The sequence below is a fragment of the Paroedura picta genome, chromosome 8, assembly GCF_049243985.1.
Source record: "Paroedura picta isolate Pp20150507F chromosome 8, Ppicta_v3.0, whole genome shotgun sequence".
Taxonomy (NCBI): domain Eukaryota; kingdom Metazoa; phylum Chordata; class Lepidosauria; order Squamata; family Gekkonidae; genus Paroedura; species Paroedura picta.
In genome coordinates this window covers 45,966,146-45,987,741 of record NC_135376.1, presented here as the reverse complement: position 1 = coordinate 45,987,741, position 21,596 = coordinate 45,966,146, and positions in this window count along the sequence as shown.

Sequence of the window (21,596 nt, the reverse complement as noted above, 5' to 3'; positions counted from 1 at the left end):
TAAAAAAAATACCCTATAGAATGTTATGTAATTTATGATACGTTTGCTGTGTGACCTTGTTTGCGTGTCAGGTAAGGAGAAATACACCCAGAAGCTTTTACATTTACATGATAAATTGGGGGCTCTTAACATGGCAAGGATTTGGTTTGGCCCTGTATGTTGAAACCCAGAGCTGGAGAAGGCAGCATGTTTTATTGCTGTGGCTTCTGATGCATCTCTATTGTTTGAACAAAAAGATTCTTGTATCCTTGACTGAGCCCTTCAACGCAACATGGATTGCAGGACTGTCAGTTGTCATTGCTGTAAATTCACCTCTAAGTCGCCAGACAGTCACTCCCACTGCCTCATTTCCTGTACAGCTGCTTGGGGCATGTTACCCAGCCAGGAACATTCTTCTCTTAACAGTGTGCCAGCCATCGTGCTGGCTAAGCGGCAGTGCCAACCAAATCAATCCAATTGAGTTAGGATTCCACTGGCAGCATTGGTGTGTGGGTTTCAATGGCAAGCTGTTGAATAGCTTCTTTTTTCCCCGGCGTTATTTGGAAATCAAACTGTTTTGCCCATATCACCTGTGCTGGTGCTAGGGTCTGACTTGATAGTATACAGGATTGCCAGTTTCCGATTTGAGTAACATGCACATTATTTCCCCACTGTACTTGAAGATGGCAATGACAGCATCTTTCCCCTCTCCCTCTGTCCCTGGCATCTGTCCACCTCCTTGAGTTACTGCAATGAGATAAAAGCCAGAGGTACCTCTTCTCTCCCAGCATCAGTGATTTTAGGTTTGCATGTCCTCTTCCCAAGTTGCGGAATGACATCCCTATTAATCATGAATGCCAATACACATATTTTTCTCTACGTGGATATTGCTTATGCGAGAAAAATCCTATACCTAAGGTGCTTTTCACTAATATTTTATCAGCAGATTATGGCAGGCATGGTTTTCAACACTTAAGAAGCCGAACACTGTTTTATTACCTGACATATAAATAATGGGGCTCTGGAGCATGTTTCTGGATCAGCAAGTGCCCATGGGCTCACCTCACTCTTAGACCTGTCTCGCATCAGGCAGCCACAGAGACAGTCTTATTTTTATACAGATACACACATTTGCCTCACCCATCCAGGCCCACAGTGGAAGACTCTGTATTCTTTTCCTTTAATGCCATGGGAATTGAGATGCTGGTACTGCACCGTTCTGACAAAGAGCATCTATCTAGCATTGTCAATGGATTATATGGCTTAGCCCCTTTTCACAATGCTTCAGAAACCTCCCACTCCTAGCAGCCACGAGGCTTCCCAATGGATGTATTTCTGTGGTCCCAAGTGGCTGCCCTTTAAAAACTGATCACAAATTAATGCTGGTGGCCAAGTGCTAATGGGCTAACCTGTTTGTTTTCAATACATCTTGACTCTTTTACAGCTAGGCAACAGGTGGAAAGTCACTAACTGAATTTCCCACACGGAAATACAGTCCTCTGATAGATGCTTTACCTGCTCAGTGTTTTGCATAGCATGCAGATGTTTAAAGGAGCTCTACTAGAAAAACAAGTTGCTAACCCTCCTTTGGCCTCTGTGGCAATGAACAGCTTAACTATCACCACACAAAAGGAAGAGAATTGCCTGCAAGAGCTGGACCAGTCCTGTAAACCTCCTTGAAGATGCTGCAATGAGAGCAGCTGTCACCTCTTCTTTTCTCGATTGATGGTTGGGTATTGAACAGCAAGACGAAGGTGGAGGAGGGTGAGAAAAGGTACATTTCTGCCTCCTGTTGCCCTCTGTCATTGCTGCCTTTGAACAGGTGTGAACCATGAGGGGAATTCAAGTTACACCCAACAGAGTGAGGGTCTGCACAGCTGGGCAAACATGGCTGAAGCCATCACACAATTAGAGCAGCTGCTTTATCTTTCTTCCAACGGCAGACTTTTTAAAAAGCCACACCCACCATCTGTGAGGCAGGAGACAGCTGAGCAATGTTCTAAAGTGCTACAAGACTGAGAGGGATTAGGCTGAAAGCTAGTGAGAGGAAGTGGGGGTGGAGACAGGGGTGCCTTTCATGAAGGCAGAGGCAAGACAAGGAACAGTTCGTGCTGGTTTGATCCCTTCGGAAGAAAGTTAGTACCAGCAGAAGAACACTTGTTTATAAAATGGCGGTAGCCCCAATTACCACAAAAGAGGGCAATTCTCTTCTTTGAGAAACTTCAAAGTACCAAGTGAGGATGCAACCACTGCAGCTCATGCCTGATGGTTGAAATGGTCTTCCCAGCTTTCTGAAATTGCCACTTTAATTTTGCCCAACCCTCCCCCCAGCACGTTTTTTTTCCAGCCCCAGCTGATTTTATTTATTTATTTATTTATTTATTTGATTTGTATGACCGCCGCTCTCGGAAACCGGCTCGCGGCGGTTCACAATGTTTCAATACAAATACAATATATTAACCATTAAAATTCCCCATTAAAACCCCATTAAAATAATGACTGAGTCACAATGATGGCGATTAAAAAAATTATTCCCGTAATTCCCGATAGTTTGCTAACCTCATTTCAGCAATGTTTTCTCTCCCCCTTACATATTCAAGTCTTGAAGATATGTGTTCATTTTCTTCTATTTCATTCTTCAATCAGCTAAAATGGAATCAACAGGGTAGTTCCTAATTGGTGGCCACCATTAAACTACCAGAAGAGTCAGGAAAATATTCTAGTTCAGTCATGTGCTACTGAATCTACTTGTGGTAAGAGGAATCTCATATGCCACACCTCTAAAAGACTATCCCATACGATTCAGATTATTAAAACGTGCTGCAAGTGTACAGTGGAAGATCTATGAAAGTGCCAGAAATACTTGTAGCACAAGTTTAATAAAACAGATGTATACACTTCAAGCAAAAGAGATGCCTCAAGTTCCATTGGAGAGGGAGAACAAGAGTGACAGATAGTCTGCCTTCCTGCCCTCAAAGATGGTAATAAGAGCCTTAACATAAAAGCCAAACCTATCACTGAGCCTTTGCCAACATTTTCATAGCTGTTTAGCACATCCACCACACCCAATATCTCACCTAAATTGCTGTCCTCAAGAAACCATTACTTAGGCTTCTGATCAAGATATCAAGATTTTGACAAGAGTTTTCCCCCTCCCTTCAATGGCTGCACTTGGGAAATTATTCCAGAGGTTTCTTTTAGGGATGGGCATGAACCTTAAAAATCCAGTTTGGTTTGGGGTTCGAGGCAGCCTCCAAGCTGAACCCTGAACACAGCCAAAAGACCCCCACCTGAACCAAGCTGGTCTGGCGAGTTCAGTTCTCCCTTTCTTGGCTGGGAGAAAGGGGAGGATCAAGATACAAGCTCTTTAAAAAGCTGCCAAACTGAACCAGATAAAAGTCCAATAAATGTTCAAGGAAGATAATTTATTTGCAGATTTAAGATGACTCCTTTTACAGCATGCCTGGAAAAAAACTAGTCTGTCATTTGAGCAGTACTATACTACTAACTGAAGAACGCTAGAAGACATTCAATATCAAAATGTGAAGAAGCATTTATGAGAAGGAACTCACATCCCTAGTTGGATACCTGTTGTGATCAGTTCTGTTGCAAGGATGTGGTGGGGTGATCAGGTTAGAGTGTCACTGTTTATTTTGGACATATCCAGAGGAGTAAGAGGAAGATGTGCCCTTGTTTACATCCAGCTCTTTTCACTCTTCAGTCACTAATTACAATGCAGATACCTTCAAGGTCACAGTTCCCAAGCTTTGAGTCATAAGCTGTGCAAAGTAGTACAGATTTTGAAAGAGACTTTAATGGCACCAGGCCATTTCCAAGGATATGTCCATGAGTGTTCTGTCTCCAGCACACACACCACAACATCTTTGGTAGAAGCAGCCAAGAGGCTCTTTTGTGATGCTAATTGCCCTTGATGCCTATGTCAAGGGGAATTTGGGGGGCTAGCATTTTATTATCCATTTTATTGGCATCTGTTTTGACTTACAATTTTGTTTTCTGGGCAAAACTCTGGCATGATGTTTAGAACTCCCTCTTACAAAAACAGTCAGTCTGATGGTTAGGAATAGACATACAATGAAGGTTGGAGTCCCTCACATTCTTCCCAACATGCTCTCCAGACACAATAAATTGTGTATCTCAGATGTTGATTGTGCAGTTCTGCTGCCTTGAAGTGCGTACCTGACTAACTGAGCAGTCGAGTCCAAATCCATGTCTTAACCTGTTTTTTTCCTTCAGTAGATAGGCTGCCTTGAAGTTGCTTCAGAACAAGAACCCCACTTTAATTCCTGCATTATTTGTAGTCTGGAAAAGCAGGGGTGCTGCTCACTAATTATAGATTAATTACCTCATAACCAATCCAGTTCATTAGCACAGCATTCAAGCCTCAGTTTTTTCTGAGATACTACTGTAGGAAAGGTGAGAGGCTGCCATTTAGTAAACAGAATCTCCAGTCTGAGACTAAAAAACATTGTGATCAGATTTGAAATCAATCCAGACATACATGTTGAAGCATAGAAACTTGCCATTGGGCCCCTCAATTTAAATCTGGGCACAGAGGAAAGGGATTTCACCCTTCCCTCTGTACCATTTTCCCTAAGAGAAATCACCTCCCTCATGCCTGAGCTGCTTGCATTGGCAAGGAAAAGTCAGGCATTCTATGACCGCCACAGACCCACAAGGCTCATATGAGTTCAGGGGGACAAATATCAGGAAAATCTGCAGAAGAAAAATGTAATTCTCCTGCCCCAGTTCTGCTCCACATCAGGGGATCCAGAGCTGCTTTGTAACATTAAAATAATATATTTCCTAAGTAACTAGCAGTTTGGTCCTCAGTGTTGGAAGACGAAATACTGCCTTTAATATTTTCTCTTTCATGCCTTATTATACAAACTCATCAAAATAAAAAAAAATCTGCATAATTGAACAAGTGCCCTTGAACTCTCTCAGGCCACCATATTAAATTTTGCCCTCACTGATCTATCAAGAATTTTGTTGATTAATCTACCAATTAAAGCTCGCGAGCTCTAGTTAGAAAAATGGGGGGTTCTCCTCCCCTATGAAGGTTATGGCTATCTTCATTGCAAAAGAACCGCCAAGGAGAAATATTATCTAGCTCCATGTTTGTTTTCTTCATTTATGCTCTGCTTTTTTCCCCAAGCAGGGACCCAAGGCAGCTTCTCTTTCTCTACTCTATTCTGGCAGCATTTTATCCCATGTTTTATTTGAAATATTTCTTTGCCACCTCTACCCAAAAAAGGTCCCCAAGATAGCAAATGTCAAAAACATTTCAACATTTCAACATTAAAATAGCATTTAAAGTGTATATAAAATAAACGATTCAATAACAGCACAACAAGGGAGGAGGGCCAATAATAGTTATTGTGGTTATACCAAACAAAGCAAAAAAAAAAGTATTTCTTTACGCACTCGCAAAGACAATGACAAAGGGAGGGATTGGCACCGTAACAAAGAAGGCCTTTTCTCAGGTTGCCTCCTGACTAGTCTCCGACTGTCAGGGCACTAGAAGCAGGGTCTCCACAGATGACTAGAGTAGACAAAAAAATTCATATGGGGGAACATAGGCTTTATGGTATGCTGGCCCCAAGCCATACAAGCTCTTTAAAAATGTGCAGCCGGTCCAAGGTCATCCAGTAAGTGGGAGTTCAAGCCTGGGGTTCCCAGATACTAGTCTGATACTCTGTCCACTACGTCACACTCATCATACTCTTCCTGTATGGAAGCGCAGGACAGTATATTCCAATTCTTACAGCGTTTGTGGATGACGCAGACATACAGCACAACCTTTTAGACTGGATATTATGGACAAATTCTCACCAATTAATCATGAGTGTAAGCCGGGTTTAATCTTGGATCTGTGCACTCTGTCCTTCCTCTTTTCGTGCAGAGAACTGAATGATGAATTTCTGAACAAAAATGTCTTCCTTTAGCTAGTTCAGGGTTGGGAAATATCTGGAGATTTTGCAGGTGGAGCCCGGGGAAGACAAGAGTTTGGGGGAAAGAGGAACCTCAGCAGGGTGCAATGCCATAATATCTACCCTTTAAAGCAGCCATTTTCTCCGTGGAAACTGATCTTGGTCATCTGGAAATGAATTATAATAGCAGGAGGGCTCCAGGTGTTACCTGGGGGCTGCCAATCCTACCATTGATGCCCAAATTCAGGCACTTCAACAAATTCTTTCTTGGCCACAAACTAGGATTGAATTGTGGTTTAGAATCCCAGTTTATGAACAAGAAACAGAGTCCAATGTGAAGCATCTGTAATTTGATGCCACAATAAACTATGGCAAGACTGATGCAATTCTGAACCAAGGAGTCTTCAACTGTGACTCCATGTGTTGCTACAGGAGGAGAGAGGCACACAAGAAGAGTTCAAGAATTAAACTGTCTCAAGCTTGCCATTAACAAACCTGAGTTTATAAAAGAGCAAGAGATAAGTTGCACCTTAAAAACTAACAAAATTTGTGGCAGGGTATGAGCTTTCATAAGTCACAGTTCACTTCTTCAGTAAGATATGACTTATGAAAGCTCATGCAATGCCCCAAATTTTATTAGTTTTTACAGTGCTGCTATTCTTTTGCTTTTTTCTACAGCTTCAGACAGACTAACACAGTCACCCACCTTAAACTTGAGTTTGCTTACGACATCTAGGTAAATAGAGTCTTAAATAACTTCCATCCATCCCTAATATTAGGATTTTGTGAAAGTCTTTGCAATCTTCTGGGAGGGTGAAAGAACTGAAAGCAAGGTAGTTACCCCAACAGCCATGTCTGCAAGCGTGTGATGTAGTACATATAAGCCACACTTGGTTTATACAGTGATTTGGAGACAATGTTCAGAAATGCAAAGAAGTAGTGAAGATTTACAAGAGAAATTACTTCATAAGAGTAAGTAGCTTCCTACATGTAACTGATGACCCAACTACTTCAGTCTTGGTTTCCCACCTGAAATATTATATATACACAAACAGAGAGTTTATATATCCACAGTGGATTCTGGGCATCATGAAGCTGCACTGCTCCTACACAGCCGCCACATGACAGGTGCCTAATCTCCCCTGCTCCTCACAGCCTTTCCAGTGAGCAGGAGTTTGTTTTCATCATTCCACCTATTTAATCAGGGTGGCCTTGTTTAGCAAGCAGGATCTCACAGATAATTCTGGCTGTCTCTCCCCCTTTTGCCATTTCACGGTTTCTCTTCCTCCCCCCAACCTTTCACAATTCATGGCAACAGCTGCTCGGAGCTGCACATACTCCCTTAGCCCCCTCCCATCCAGGTGAACCTTTTTGCATCTGCCATGGTGATGACGGCAACAAAGTCATGCCAGGTGATGTGAGATGCGGCTGAGCAAAAGTGGCTGACTCAGGAGCAGTCAACAGCACCACAGCTGTTGGGAGTGGACAGAAGGGAGGGGGTTGCAGTTGCTGGTGGCACTTCTGTCTGCAAACATGCCAACATACTATCCTGTGTTCAGCTATACCATTTCCTCTGGCTCTCAGACAGTTGGCCCTAAGGAACAGAAGGCCTGACAGCTGTAAATGGCTATACATATGCATGGATCCATATTACACCCATAACCCTATATAAATGGGGAACACAGCTGCTGCGATTCTTCTGCTGCCAGCCGCATGCTCCCTTCTCTCTTTGGAGGGTTACTTGACCTACTTTGGAGTCACAAGTTGTTTTTTGTGTGCAAAGATGAGCTGTTCTGAATGGTGCTTTTGATTGAGGCTGAATTGTCTTGATTGAAGGTAAACAGTGGTAACTCCTTGAGCTCAGGGGCTTTGCTGACACTGCAGAAATGGGATGAGGTGCTGGAATGTGCATGGACAGAGGTGAAAAGGAAGGGAGAAGTACAGTTTGTCTGTTTGTTTTACAATCAATGCACCCAACAGGGAGATGTGTGTGTGTGTGGAGAGAGAGATTCATTTCTATTAGAACCTGGAGCATCAGCCAACTTGATAGACTAATGTCAAAATGTTCCTCTTTAATCCCAGATCAAAGGTGTACAGCTAGGGTTACTTACTGATCTGAGAAATGCCCAGTTCCTGAGCATTCGTATCTCAGATTCCTGAGCATTCGTATCTCACAGATTCCTGAGCCTTAGCATTCAAAACAAGTCCTCAGGTTAGATTATGAACTGTAAAGAACACAGCCAGCCTCACCCTTGGGACTAAGCTTTTTAAAAAGAGGCAAAGTTATAAATTTTCAGCCACCATGTATTTTAATGGAACATGAAGGAATCAGAGGTATGATTCACTTTGAAGGTATATTCTAAGGCTGAGATTATTCTGGTGCTAAGGAGACCTCTCCATAACCTTGTTTTTAAAAGTTTCAGTCTTATCCAAACGCATCATCTCTTGTTTTATAGCATAACAGCTCTGTGCAATATAATAAGTACCCCTTATCATTAGTCAATCAAACTCTGCCACATTACAAAGTAACCTTCTCTTTAAAAAAAACAACAACCTACCAGACACCATCGCATGGCCATTACAGTCATCTGTAATCCAGAAAACTAGCAAGTAGATTATCAAAGCATAATTTGTGCCAAGGCTCACCCCTAGAACATCTTAAGAAACAACAGATGAAAGAGATCCTGAGCAGGTACAGAAAGTCTTTCTCTCATCAGCTACAAACAGGAAGGAACTACAGGTCAGAGAATTGGGTGCCTCACATCTCTCTCTCTTTTTTGTTTTAGAAATGAAGTGCTGGTTGTTATCAACACCATAAGAACCTTAAATCTTAAACAGAGTTTCTAGCCCACGTCTCAAGAATAAGTTTAGAGGAAAGTTTGTGGCAAACATCAGATTAAATGTTCTAAACCTATGAGGTGACTGGCTATTTCTACTGGTCAAGGAACAGGGATTCAATGGCCAGCTGTTCTTTGGGTTGGGTTCCAGAATCCTGTTCCTTTAGGACCATTTCCATACTAGAGGCTTTGTGCCGGGCTGCAGGTTGTAATTTGAGCCTGGGCAGGTTGCCCTGCTTCTTCCTACTCCCACACGGGGGAGCATTTGGCCTGTTGCACTTAGTCTGCCCCAGATTTGTGCTCCCACACGAATCAGAACAACGGAGTTCCCAGTGCGGAAATGGCCTAGGACAGGCAATTTCCTCAGGCAGAAAGAATTTCCTCTCACACAAGAGGGTCTTCTGTCAAAGCAGAGCCTCTTTTGTCAGAGGAAGTCACTTCCAACTGAAGAAATGAGCCTCCGTTAGATGAACAGATGTGTGGGATCCAACTTGTGAGGAACATAAACAGAATCAATTATACAAACAAACTGTATTTTTTAAAAGCCCTAATCACATTCTGCACTAAACTTTGCCAGCCTTCTCTTCCTCCAAGCAAGTCTTGGGAATTGTAGCTTTGTGAGAGGTTATTAGGATATAGAAAACACTGTATAAAGCTACATCTCTCAGGATTCTGAGAAGGAAACCAGGAAAGGTCAAGATTGGGCCCAGTTCTCAACCTTACCTGTTAGCTTGTTATTTTTTAAAAACTTCAGTCAAATGAGAACAGAGTTTGTTTCTTCTACTTTACATCAAAAAAATCCTATTGAAGTTTTACAGTCCATAAAAGCACTCAGCACAGACTGGAATTATTTAGAAACCTGGTGGCTTTTAAGAAAGCCAAAACAGAGGGTTTTTTTAAGTGTCAACACATTGGCTAAAATGGTGCAATTGGATAATAAGCAAAGCAGACATCTCAGCAACACAAATATTAATGAAATACAACTGGTGGTTAGCAAGCAAATAAATTAGAAGGTGCCAAAACAGCTACTAGTAGACCCAGTCTAATGGTGGAATGGAAAGACTGGATTCCTTTTAAAATGGAGCTCTAGTCAACAGACAGCTAATAAATGCTACACATTGGAGAAGTGAAGGAAGCTAATTTATTGTGTAGTTCTCAAATATTGTAATGGTCAGAATAGAAAAATGCAATTGTCTGGATTTGCAATTCTCTTTCAGTTTTTTTCCTGGGATTCTATTTTTCAGGATTTAATTTGAGCAAGATACACCACAATATAAATTGCAAGCCAATTTCCAGTGTCAAGGTAGCATTCTGGGAGCTATAAAGTAATGAAAAAGTTATTTTATAATGGACAAAGTACCTTCCCCTCTATACTGTGATTAGCTCCTGTAAATTTGAAAAGGCTTCCTGAAGAAGTAGCTTTCAGGCACACTTTCAGCTATGGTACATAATTCTAAAAATTAGGATCCCTTTCAAAGACAGCTGATCATAATGCATTGAAAAGTGCACCCACTGTGATTTAAGGAAATACTAACTTGTTGCCTCAAAACACTGCATTCCAATTTGCACCTCACCCTATTCATGGAGTTTGGAGTGAGTTACATCACAAGTATAAGAGACAGGGACCTGTGGGTCACAATAATGTAGAATGGATCGTCCTGCAAGATGTTTCCATACCTGCTTTCTGTGGCGGTTGACAGCTCCGACACAGGAGCTCCCAAATGTTTTCTACACAACACAGACTTTCAAATGTTTCAGAGCAGAGGAGGATCCAGACATAATGGAGGATCCTGGATCCCTGGTGACAAACATAAGGGTGGGTCCAGGAATTCATCCCGGAGACTCATACATACATCAGGCATGAACTTCCTGCCAAGAGACAAAACAGCCGGAAACATGGCATTGGGGGAGGAAGGGGGGGGCACAGGGAGCAGAACAAAACCTCCTTCCATTATCTTAAAACGGCAAGCTGAATCTTTTCTGAAAGGAGCCTTGTTTGTATTTCACTTCAGAGGCAGCACAAATCTAGTAAAAAAGAAAAAAAACACTTGTCTCATTTTCAGAACCAACCAGCAGGCCACACCGTTCTCTTGTGGCGGCCTTCTCTTCTCCCCTGAAACAAGGAAGGCAGGTGCTCAGTCAAAGAGGTGCACATTCAAACCCCAGAGAACAAAAGGTTTGCTTAAGTACGTGGCAACTGTTGTTGTGGAACTCACGACCACAGGATGCTGCTTGCTGGGGGCAGATATTCAGCAGGGTTTAGAAAAGCAACACAGGAACTCCAGTTACTACCTAAAAGGAACAAACACGCTAATGTTCAGGACTAAATGCTTTTTGCAAATTAATGCATGAACATTTTTAGAATTTAGATTACACTGTCTGGCTGTGTACAGGGAAGGTTAAGGGGGATGGAGATTATCCACATTCCAGGGAGTGGGGTAGGCCTCTCCCTTTTAGCCCGGCCTAGGAATCTCCACTTTCATTTTTTAAAGACAGTTTCCCCAGCTGTCAAACAAAAGCATGCTAAAGGAAGATCCTGTGGGGCAGATGGGGGGAAAGATTCAAAGGTCCAAGCAATTTCAATGCAGTCAGTGCAGCATTGCCCTTTTAAGGAGCCTACATCAAGGGACAATCATGTACTGGGTAGTGTCTCATCTGACAATTATTATTATTTTTTTTGTCTTTTATCTCTTCCCGACAGAATGGCTCCAATATTGCCACATCGGCAGTATCTGCAGAACAAGTCATGCTGCATCCTCCGTATCTGTGTAATAAGTCCCCTCCCCATTCCCCAGGGGAGCCAGAAGGGCCCCTCCTACCATTTGCAAGGGGCTACATTCCTAAGTGGAAAAAGGCATCTGGGAACTCTCACCCAGGCTTCACATGTCTGCCTGTACTGCACAAGGCTGTGAGGCTGTAACCTGCCCCTGGCTTGTGTATATGGATGAATGCATATTTTACGTCCCTGTGAAAGCTGCTTCAGACGTAAGGCTACGCTCCTTGACTGCAGCTGTTTGACAAAATGAGGGGCGGCATTATCAAAAGCAGGATTAATGTGGGGAGCTTCCAGTCAAATCAGAGGAAACTCAGCAAATCTTGAGTTGGGGGTATGAAGGAAAACCCAAGGGTGATCAATGGGGGGCTGGGGGGTTCTGCACGGATGGGGGGAGGGAGAATCCAGCAGTGAGATTGACTGATTAGCTGTTTCCTAAACAGCAGCAAATGTTTGTGTGCCCATGTGTGCATGGGAAGAATTTGGGGACCAAATGTTTTGAGGAGGGAGGCAAGTTTCACCTCTGACATGCTAGTGGCATTGGAAGAAGACCAATGTAGGGGAAAGTTCTTTGCCTGTTCAGCAGCTACAATTTCAGGAAATTTAAAAAAGAGGCAAGTCTTTGGGGGAGATCCTTATCGAGACTTGCTCCTTGTGAGGCAGTCAAAACAGAACTGGGCTAGAATGAGGATGGCTGTAGTTTAAAAACCTGGTTTTAGAAGCAGTGTCTTCTGCCACAAATATATTTAAACGCTCCTCTCCTTTAACACTCCATTCCCATTATGCTTAAGGACTGTCAGTTGAGATGACTTCTAAAACAAAAGAACCTGCTGCAGAAAACTCAGGCAAAACATACCTCTGATATTCTGGAAGAAAGTAGCTCAACTGTCATCAACTAATATGAAAGTAACAGTTAAGGGAAGGGCTTCCGGGCTGTATATCAGTTGCTATCATAGTATATACAGTTTGGCTGCAACTAAGACAGTTGTGCTGTATTTAAAACTGGTTTATTGTGTGCATTATTATTATTATTATTATTATTATTATTATTATTATTATTATTATTATCATCATCATTATCATCATTATCATCATTATCATCATTATCATCATTATCATCATTATTACATTTCAATTTATTACCCGCCACTCCCAAACGGCTCGTGGCAGGTTACAAGAGATTGGGGATAAAATCCCCAATAAAACTCCTATTAAAACCCCAGACATAAAAACCACATAAATCAAATAATCATAATACAAAAAGAGATATGGCAGAAAAGCAATTCAGAAACACTATCCATTCCCCCATACAAATCTCATAGCGGTTGGTGGGACCCACAGCCGCCATACATATCACTCTATCCTGGAGGGGGGGGGGGCATACAGATCTTCCTTGCTGCGCAGGCCTCAACCATAGACCTGGCGGAAGGGCTCCATTTTGCAGGCCCTGTGGAACACGGAAACTCCTGCAGTGTGTCGTGGTGATTCCAGTGTGTTGTAGTGATTAGAGCGCTGACCAAGGTTCACAGCCCTATTTTGCCATGGAAGCTTCTGGGCCAGCCACTCATTCTCAGCCTGACCTACCTTGCAGTGTTGTTGCTCTGAGAATATAATGGAGGAAGGGAAACTGTAATCAGCTAGTTTGGATCTCCACCGCAGAGAAAAGTGGTGTGCATCTAGTTAATAAATATGGATGGAAAGAATTTGGGTAGTCTGTATTTGACATATTAAAACTACTATATCTAATAGTAATAGTTATTAGAGCTATGGAACTATGTTCTGCAAAGCAAGATGTTCCCTTATCTTCCTCCTGCTGCAGTAAATTGAAATTGTATTCCTGGGCATAAACAGCTCCTTTGGAATAGTAAAAGGTAAAGATATCCCCTGTGCAAGCACCGAGTCATCTGACCCTTGGGGTGACGCTCTCTAGCGTTTTCATGGCAGACTCAATACGGGGTGGTTTGCCAGTGCCTTCCCCAGTCATTACCGTTTACCCCCCAGCAAGCTGGGTACTCATTTTACCGACCTCGGAAGGATGGGAGGCTGAGTCAACCTTGAGCCGGCTCCTGGGATCGAACTCCCAGCCTCATGGTCAGAGCTTCAGACAGCATATTGGCTGCCTTGCCACCCTGCACCACAAGAGGTTCTTGATTTTGGAATAGTAGGGGGCCCACAATGCCGTGGGAGCTTGGGACCAATGGTAATTGCTCTCCCCCCCTCCCCCAAGACTAGTGCCATTAAGTCCTTTGAACTTCATGGTGGCATCAATGAGACTGGTTCTTACTATGTGTGTGGCTCAAGAACAACTCATACTCCCACTATTAGTGGTACTCAATTTTCCAGCTCCATCCATCCATCCTATTCCAAAGACAGCTGACCCAAGCTCATCATGCTTGCCTATCTGTAAGGAAGCATGGTAAGCTTAGCAAATAAATATCAAAGTTACAATTTTTCTTTTGTCCCTAGATCCTTGGCAAGAAGTAATCAAAAAAGCCTTCTTATTTATGCCTGAATTATTTTACAACAGGGGAACTAGCTGGTATGATGAGTTTTAAGGTATTAACATATGAAATTTAATTCTAAGTTACTGATAAACTGTATTTTGTTTACATTATACACTTTTTAAATGTTGGAAACTGTCCTGAGGGGCAAGGTGCTACTGAACTCTGATTTTGTTGTGCTACTTCAGACCACTTGAAACAGGCCTCACAGTTAGGATGGTTGAGTGTATGCAAGCAATCTTCCAGGCTAGTTGAACTCTATAACAGCTGACTTTCCCGATTTCAAGATTCCCCCCCCCCCCCCCCCATCTATCATATTGTACCCATGTTGAACAGGCAGAAACCTGTACCAAGAACTTTGGAAATAACCTGGCAATTGTGTGGATTAAGTGGGAATGAAGAAAGGGCTGGCATCTATGTTGGCTGTGGGGCTTAATCCTTGAGGTTACGTCCCTATTAGAAGATGGCCCCTTATTCCAGCTCTTTTAAAACAAGGGTCTATATGTGTAAGCAAGGACAGATCTCTTACTCAAGGCCTATGAGAAAGGACTATTATTGTTCAAGAAGGCCCATACATGATCCAGATCTCTGAGATGTAGAATGTGCTATAATTTTATGCACATCAACCAGGCTCCTGTCTATTCCAAACGGATTCATTTCCACCCGCTTTCTGCCATGCTTGGACTTCTACAAGACCATCAGCTGCAGTCACAGAATCACAGGACTGCATCCTTGTATTACTTCTTTGTTCTTGGTACTGGCTAATTCGGACTCTTGAGGACATGAATTTGCACCATATTTTATTTTAGCATGAGTACATATTTTTACAGTGTTCTGCTGCAGGCATATTAACGCACTAGCATGCATAAATCCTTATTACTGGGTGGCAATAACATGGTACTTGAAAATACAGATCAGGCTGTTCTCTGGTGCCATGTTATCAGCCTCTGAAAGCACAACACCAATCGTCACCTGACAACTGAAGCATGCAGATGCATGTGTCATTGTGAGATACAGTAAAATCTGCCTCAAGGGTAAAACAGTGACAGGCCTGCATAAACCCACTGTAATCCCTCTTATTCTGGAATTCTGCATGAGAAATCCCAAACCCTTCAATTGAAGGGAATGATCCCATTAGCCAAAAACACACAAACAAAAAACCCCTTGCATTTACTCCTCTTCCCCATGTTAAAAAATTATTTTGAATGTGGGCGTTGCTTCATAATAAATTCAGCTACTGACATGATTATCTGCCTATGTGTGCCCCAGGCATCCAGTTGCCATGGCCTGCTAGCAGACTGTCATCCCCTTTCATGAAGATTCCATCTGATTCTTTACACCCACAGCCCCCTGATCAGCCAAAATGGGAGGGGGAACTACTTGGATAGTGATGCTTACTGTGACACCAGCAAACAAAGAGGCACTTTTGGGTTGGCTTTGTTTGAATCTGGCCTTCATCTCTGTTTCTACGGCAACCAGGAAGTTCATCTCCTGGCCCGGATGTAGCAAAAGATGCAGCCGGGAAGTTAGGGAGGGGGAAGAGAGAGACACTGTTTAGCTTCCAGCTGAAAGTTTCATAGCTGGAGGTTACGTTGTCATCAAGATCTAAAGTACAGGGTTTGGCTGGGCTTTTAGCAATCTTTCCCCACACCAAAACTCCCCCATATTAAACTCCTTGAAGAAATTCCAGCCCAACTATTTCCAGCTTCCCTTCACTGCACATTTTCACCAAAAACGGACTTGTCTGAATTCTCATCATAATAAGGAACAAACAGGCTTTTGTTATGTCAGTTCTCTCACAGGCAAAGCTCTCCTTTTAACAAGCGTCTTCATCCAGACCTTAGGAAGGAAGTTCCCCACATGTTCAGTGTCGAAAGCCAGGTGACACTGTGCCAAACTAGAGCCACATGCACAAGGAGAGGAGGAGGCAACATGAAGAAAGCAGGAAATTCTGTCTCAGTGGCTGGATAGGACTTCAAAACACTGAACTTAAGGATTAGTCACACTCTACATAAAGAGAATCCAGATTCTGCAACATGAGAATCTTGAAAATGATAGAAATCTACCTAATTTACAGACAACCCCCTTCCTTTGGACAGCTAGTTAAGTTTGCTAGATGCTTCTATAAATATAAAAATGATAAAATAATAAAACAAAACTTAGCAAGCAAACACACACACACACACACGACAGAGATTTATATGCTTGTATTTGGCAAAGAGGATAGAGATAACTTGTTTTCCCATTCAAAATACTCGAAATCAGGAGCATTAGATTCAAGATGTATTTATTTATTTATTTATTTATTTATTTATTTATTTAGATTTATATACCGCCCTCCCCGAAGGCTCAGGATGGGCAACAAGATTGTGGAATTTGCCATCAGAGGATATAAGGATGAGTACAAACACAGATGGCTTTAAAGAAGATCAGACACATTCATAGAGGGTAAGTCCAACAGAAGGTACGAGCCATGAGACTAAAAGCAGAACTTCAGAGGCAAAACCACTGAACATCAGTGCTAGGAAGCAACACTGAGACTGTTTGGCATGAGGGATCTGCCCCTGGACAGCCTCTGGTTGCTTGCGGGTTTTAGAGCCCTCTCCACCATCATTTGTTTGCCTGGCTTGTTAGGATATCTTTTGGGATAAAGCAATTACAGTAGGAATTATGGAAAATAGTTTTTAGATGCGTAGATAGCACTATTATTTAGTGTGCAGTGTTACTAAAAACAGCTTTGGGTTCACTCCGGCAGCAGAAGTATCAACACATATATAATTTATTTAAAGGTATTTCTTTCTGGAGGGATGGAACAGGACAGTGGATGAGCCAGGAAGCTCCTGGTACCAAAGTCACCTTAACCACAAATTCCTTAGTAAAGCATTCCTACCCTTGAGTTGTGCTTGCCAGACAGAGATAGGACTGATACTAAACTCCACCATGCTGGCAGAACAAAATGTTACGCTTGTTGCAATGGTCCTTTGCAGTGAAGACATCACCTCTCCCATCAGATAAAGAAAGCTTGATAGATTGTCCTAGAGCAGAGTAACTATTGTGCTGGTGATACAACACCAACAGGTGGCAGGTAGTGCCTGCTGGGCAAAGATGACTGGGAACCAGCAAAAATTGAATCCCATGCTTGCTTAGAGGCCAGCACAACCCTTTCCCAATTTTATATCTTGTAGTCATAGCATTTACTGAGTGTGGCTAAAGGCCATTACTATCAGTCACATAAACATAAACAGAGCATTAAACACGATCAGTCATAAATAACATACTATGATTAAACATAAATCATAAACTAGAAACCTAAAACTGTTTATCACATTAAAATAAAATTTGATCCTACAGGTACAGCTTTGGCCTGCATTTTCTTGGCTGCCAAGGAAGACAACACTCTATATGAGGCAAGTGGATCAGTATCCGAAAGAAGAAAAACCAGCCTTCCTACTTCTGAGGACATGTTTAAGCCATTCAGACATGGAAACAGTCAATGGCTGCAATGGAGACATAGTTGTACCTCTACATGTTACTCCTGAGCTTCTTTACATTTCCAGAATGCATAAACCGCCCAGAGCCGTAGGGAAGGGCGGTATAAAAATATATAAATAAATAAATAATAAATAAATGACAAGCAATAATGAAAGAAGCACAGCAGGAAAATGTAAACACAACTCTCTCGTGCACAGAGTCCTTGCTAGAACAGAAAGGCTGGCTATCCCAGTTCCTCTGTACTACTTTCAAAACCCTTTCTACCAACGAGTCCATTCAGTAGAAACTGTGTCCCCCATATTGTTTCAAATCTGGCATCTTCCACAGATTCAACTCACACCCTTAGAGATATCACTCCTTATCTCAGCCCCTCCCCAACATCTGCAATTCTCCTTCACCTTGCAGAGTAATCTATAAGAATGTAATCCTGTATTGCTTTGGACACTGGAAGCACTGTACAAGTGCTAAGCATGACTCTTACATTTTATAGTGCCTTAAGCAAGCCATTGTTTTCCCAGCTCCTTCTCCTGTGTACATCAAATAATATGTCAGGTCTATTTTTACTCAATTAAAGGAAGGGCCAATTAGACCATGCACACATTCTTTGAACATTCAAAATGTGCTATGACAAGTTATCTGTTTGCTGTTTTTATATATATAAAGCAATTTCATAATTTAAAGTTAGATTAGGCAGTGGTCCTATGAATGGACTTATTGTAGCAGCTGCATTCCAACCCAATGTCTCAGAACTAGCTTAGAAGTCATCTTCTGAATTTAATACATTATGGGGGGCGCCATAAGCTTATGCCAACTCCACAAGGGGCTAGAAAGAGCCACAGGCCTTGCCCCAGCCAAATGGAAACTCCGCAATGAGCTGGAGACACAGCACAGCATATCCTATGGGATATCACTATTAGAAACTGTGTATTAAGAAAAGCAAATGAACCCTATATAAAGTATGCTCATTACCAGAAAATAGATAGGGACTAATTAATATTCCTGCATATTTTCCAAGAGCTGATGAGATTTCTTGAAAGGCTCCCTCAGTCAGTGTTCCATATTTATAAGGTGGATGCATGCATGCAAGTTGATGGCATCTAAATATACTTCCTTTTGCAATTAAAGCTGTGTGTTTAATTTCTAGTGAACCGTGAATATTTCCCTGCATTAACGTGCGCTGTAATGAGAGACGAGTCGGTATAGCCTGCTAGAAAGTTTTGTGGATATCAGAAATGTTTTCACGTTTAAGAAGGACCTATGTTGTCCAGGCCACAGATAAAAAGAAATTAGGAGAGCTTAGAGCAAGCGGCACAAAGAATGCTCCCGTTCAGACAAGGCAATGTCTGTGCATAAGCAGTACAGTCTGTGTTATAAGACCAGTTTCCTCCAGCACCAGATCTCCTTATCCCGGATTCAAGTGGTTCCTGATCCTGACACTGGAAGGGAACTGTGCATACAACGCCAAGCAAACATTGAGTGGCAAAGCCATACCAGTCATGCATTGGGGCCTGCGGTGGCCCACATTCTTTCTTCCCTTCTCATTACACTGAAGGAGAGAACCAAGATTGTCCACACTCCCAGACTGGTCATCAGTTATGTCCAAGCAGATAGCGAAGACCATGGGACCAGCTGCATGACGATCATTGTGTGCTGCTCGAGGATTACTTGCTTCCAGTCAGATGGCAGTGGAGCAATAGCTCTAATTCCATAGTGCACTTAATACAGCATGTGATCTCTGTTCAAATCCCACAACGCCACCTCCACATTCAGCAAGATCCTATGTGTACTCAACAAGTCTCATTTGGTGCAATGGGGCTGAATGGCTGAGAGCCAGCGTGGTGTAGTGGTTAAGAGCAGCGACTTATAATCTGGTGAGCCATGTTTGATTCCCCTTGCCTCTACATGCAGCCAGCTGGGTGGCTTTGGGCTAGTCACAGCCCTGATAGTGCTGTTCTCACATAGCAGTAATATCGGGGTTCTCTCAGCCCCACCTACTTCACAGGGTGCCTGTTGTGGGGAGAGGAATGGCAATTGTAAGCCACTTTGAGACTCCTGGTAAAGTGGGGTATAAAAACCAACTCTTCTTTTTGTTTCCCACCTAGCAGCTGGATAACTTTCTGATTGAACTAGGAAATGCAATCACACCATTTGTTCTCTTCTCTACCACCCCCATCCCATTTGATTCCTCCAGAACCTGACAATTAAAAGACCCAGAGATACATACTTCAGAGCTTCTCCTTCTCTCCCACAGGATTCAGGCAAGTCCATTTCAAAGGCATCTTTTCCTATGTTTAAACTTCATCTAAAGGAGACACTGGAAATCCGAGACTCAAGTTCCCATCTCTTTACATTTTCTTAACTAGCACTGAAGTGCATTTGGATTGGGACCAATCTTATTATTTTCCCCAACACAAATTTGTGATGGAAGAATGTATTTAAAAACCCTCCCCACAGCCCTGCAGATGCTATTTATAAAATGTTATAAGGAAAGGTGAGATCTGACCACAGACCTCTATAGCCTCTTCTAGCTGAATTCTAAACTCTGCAATGACTGCCTTTGTCAGAGTCTCACCCTTCCCGCTTCATTCGAGAGAATGAGCTCCTAAGTATTAATTTATCTGACTTTGACTTCAAAAGGTTGTTTGTCTTTCTTCCCACCCTTCTCCTTTAACATTCCATTCACCCAGTCAAGGTAAACATTTTCTTTGTTTATCAAAGACTATTTTGTTTTTGTGTTTCGGCAGGCACATTTTACCGTCAGAACAATTTTTTTAAAGGAGCAAAAATAATATTTACAAGAGCATGATTCCCCCTCACAATTAGTATAATTTTTCTGATGCTTGTCCTCTTTCAGACTATTCAGAAATTACAGGGGGGGGGCATCCATTTTTAAACAGCAGCAAAATCAGGAGACAGCAAAACAGTAACAACGTCCCTATTTCTACCACTGCTTTGGCCCAACATATTCATTGTTTATTTATAAACATGTCTTGTGGCCCAGGATGACTTACAAGTCATACTTAAAAACATCCAATTTAAGAGCAACAAAATTTAAAAAAAAAAACAATAACCTGCTTCATCCAAGAGATACCTGCAGTGCATATTCCATTAAAAGTCCTGGCAAAGCGCCTCCTAAACTTTTCTAAAGACAGCATCCCTTCACCTCCTCTTAGAGTGTGAGTAACAAAGAAGAAGACAGGGCTTTGACTGATGCTGGTCGGGCTGCCTTAAGTGGAGAACAGCCAGTAGGGAGCCAGAGAACCACAAGCATACATGAGAGGAGACAGTCCTTTAGATATGTGAGCCTTGGCCATGAAGGGCTTTAAAGGTCATAAGGAGCACCTTAAATTGTACTTGGAAACAAAGTGGTAGCTGATGTAACTGTTTTAAGACAGGAAAGGTATATTCTTGCTGGCTAGCCCCTGACAATATTTAGGCCGCTCTGTTCTGAACCAGCAGCAGTTTCTGGATTGTCTTCATGGGCAGCCCAGCCTATACATTACAGGATTGCAGCTGTGGCAATAGGCCACATAGAGACACAACCCAAAGACCAGACCCTGCAACAAATCCAAATGCCAACTCTGTAGCTGTATTTACTCAGACAATACTATTACAGGACCTAACAACATCGCCATTGGCCATCCGCTTGGTCATCTGCCAGAAAGTCAACCAAACACGCCTACCTCATGTAATGGAAGGGCTCTCTATCCATGATCCTCTTCATATGCATAGTGGCCCTTTTGTGTGAATAGGGTAATATATGTATTTCCCCACTTTGATACACAAGCTCAGAAAGCCTAAAATTACATCTCACCTTGCGGTACTTGCATTTCATAGTCCTTTGACACTGCTATTTCCAGCTTTCCCCTCATAGTCAGGAATATATATATATGGTGAACTGGATGCTAATCCACAAAAGCTTGTGTTAGAACACTAGAGTACTACAGCTGCCCTCCGGAAATGAGTGCTGCCCTGGGATTTCTCATGATTCAGGAGAAGAGGAATTCCCAACAACGTACAATTAATTTCCATCTGGAGCCCAAACCCTCAAATTGTCATTGGT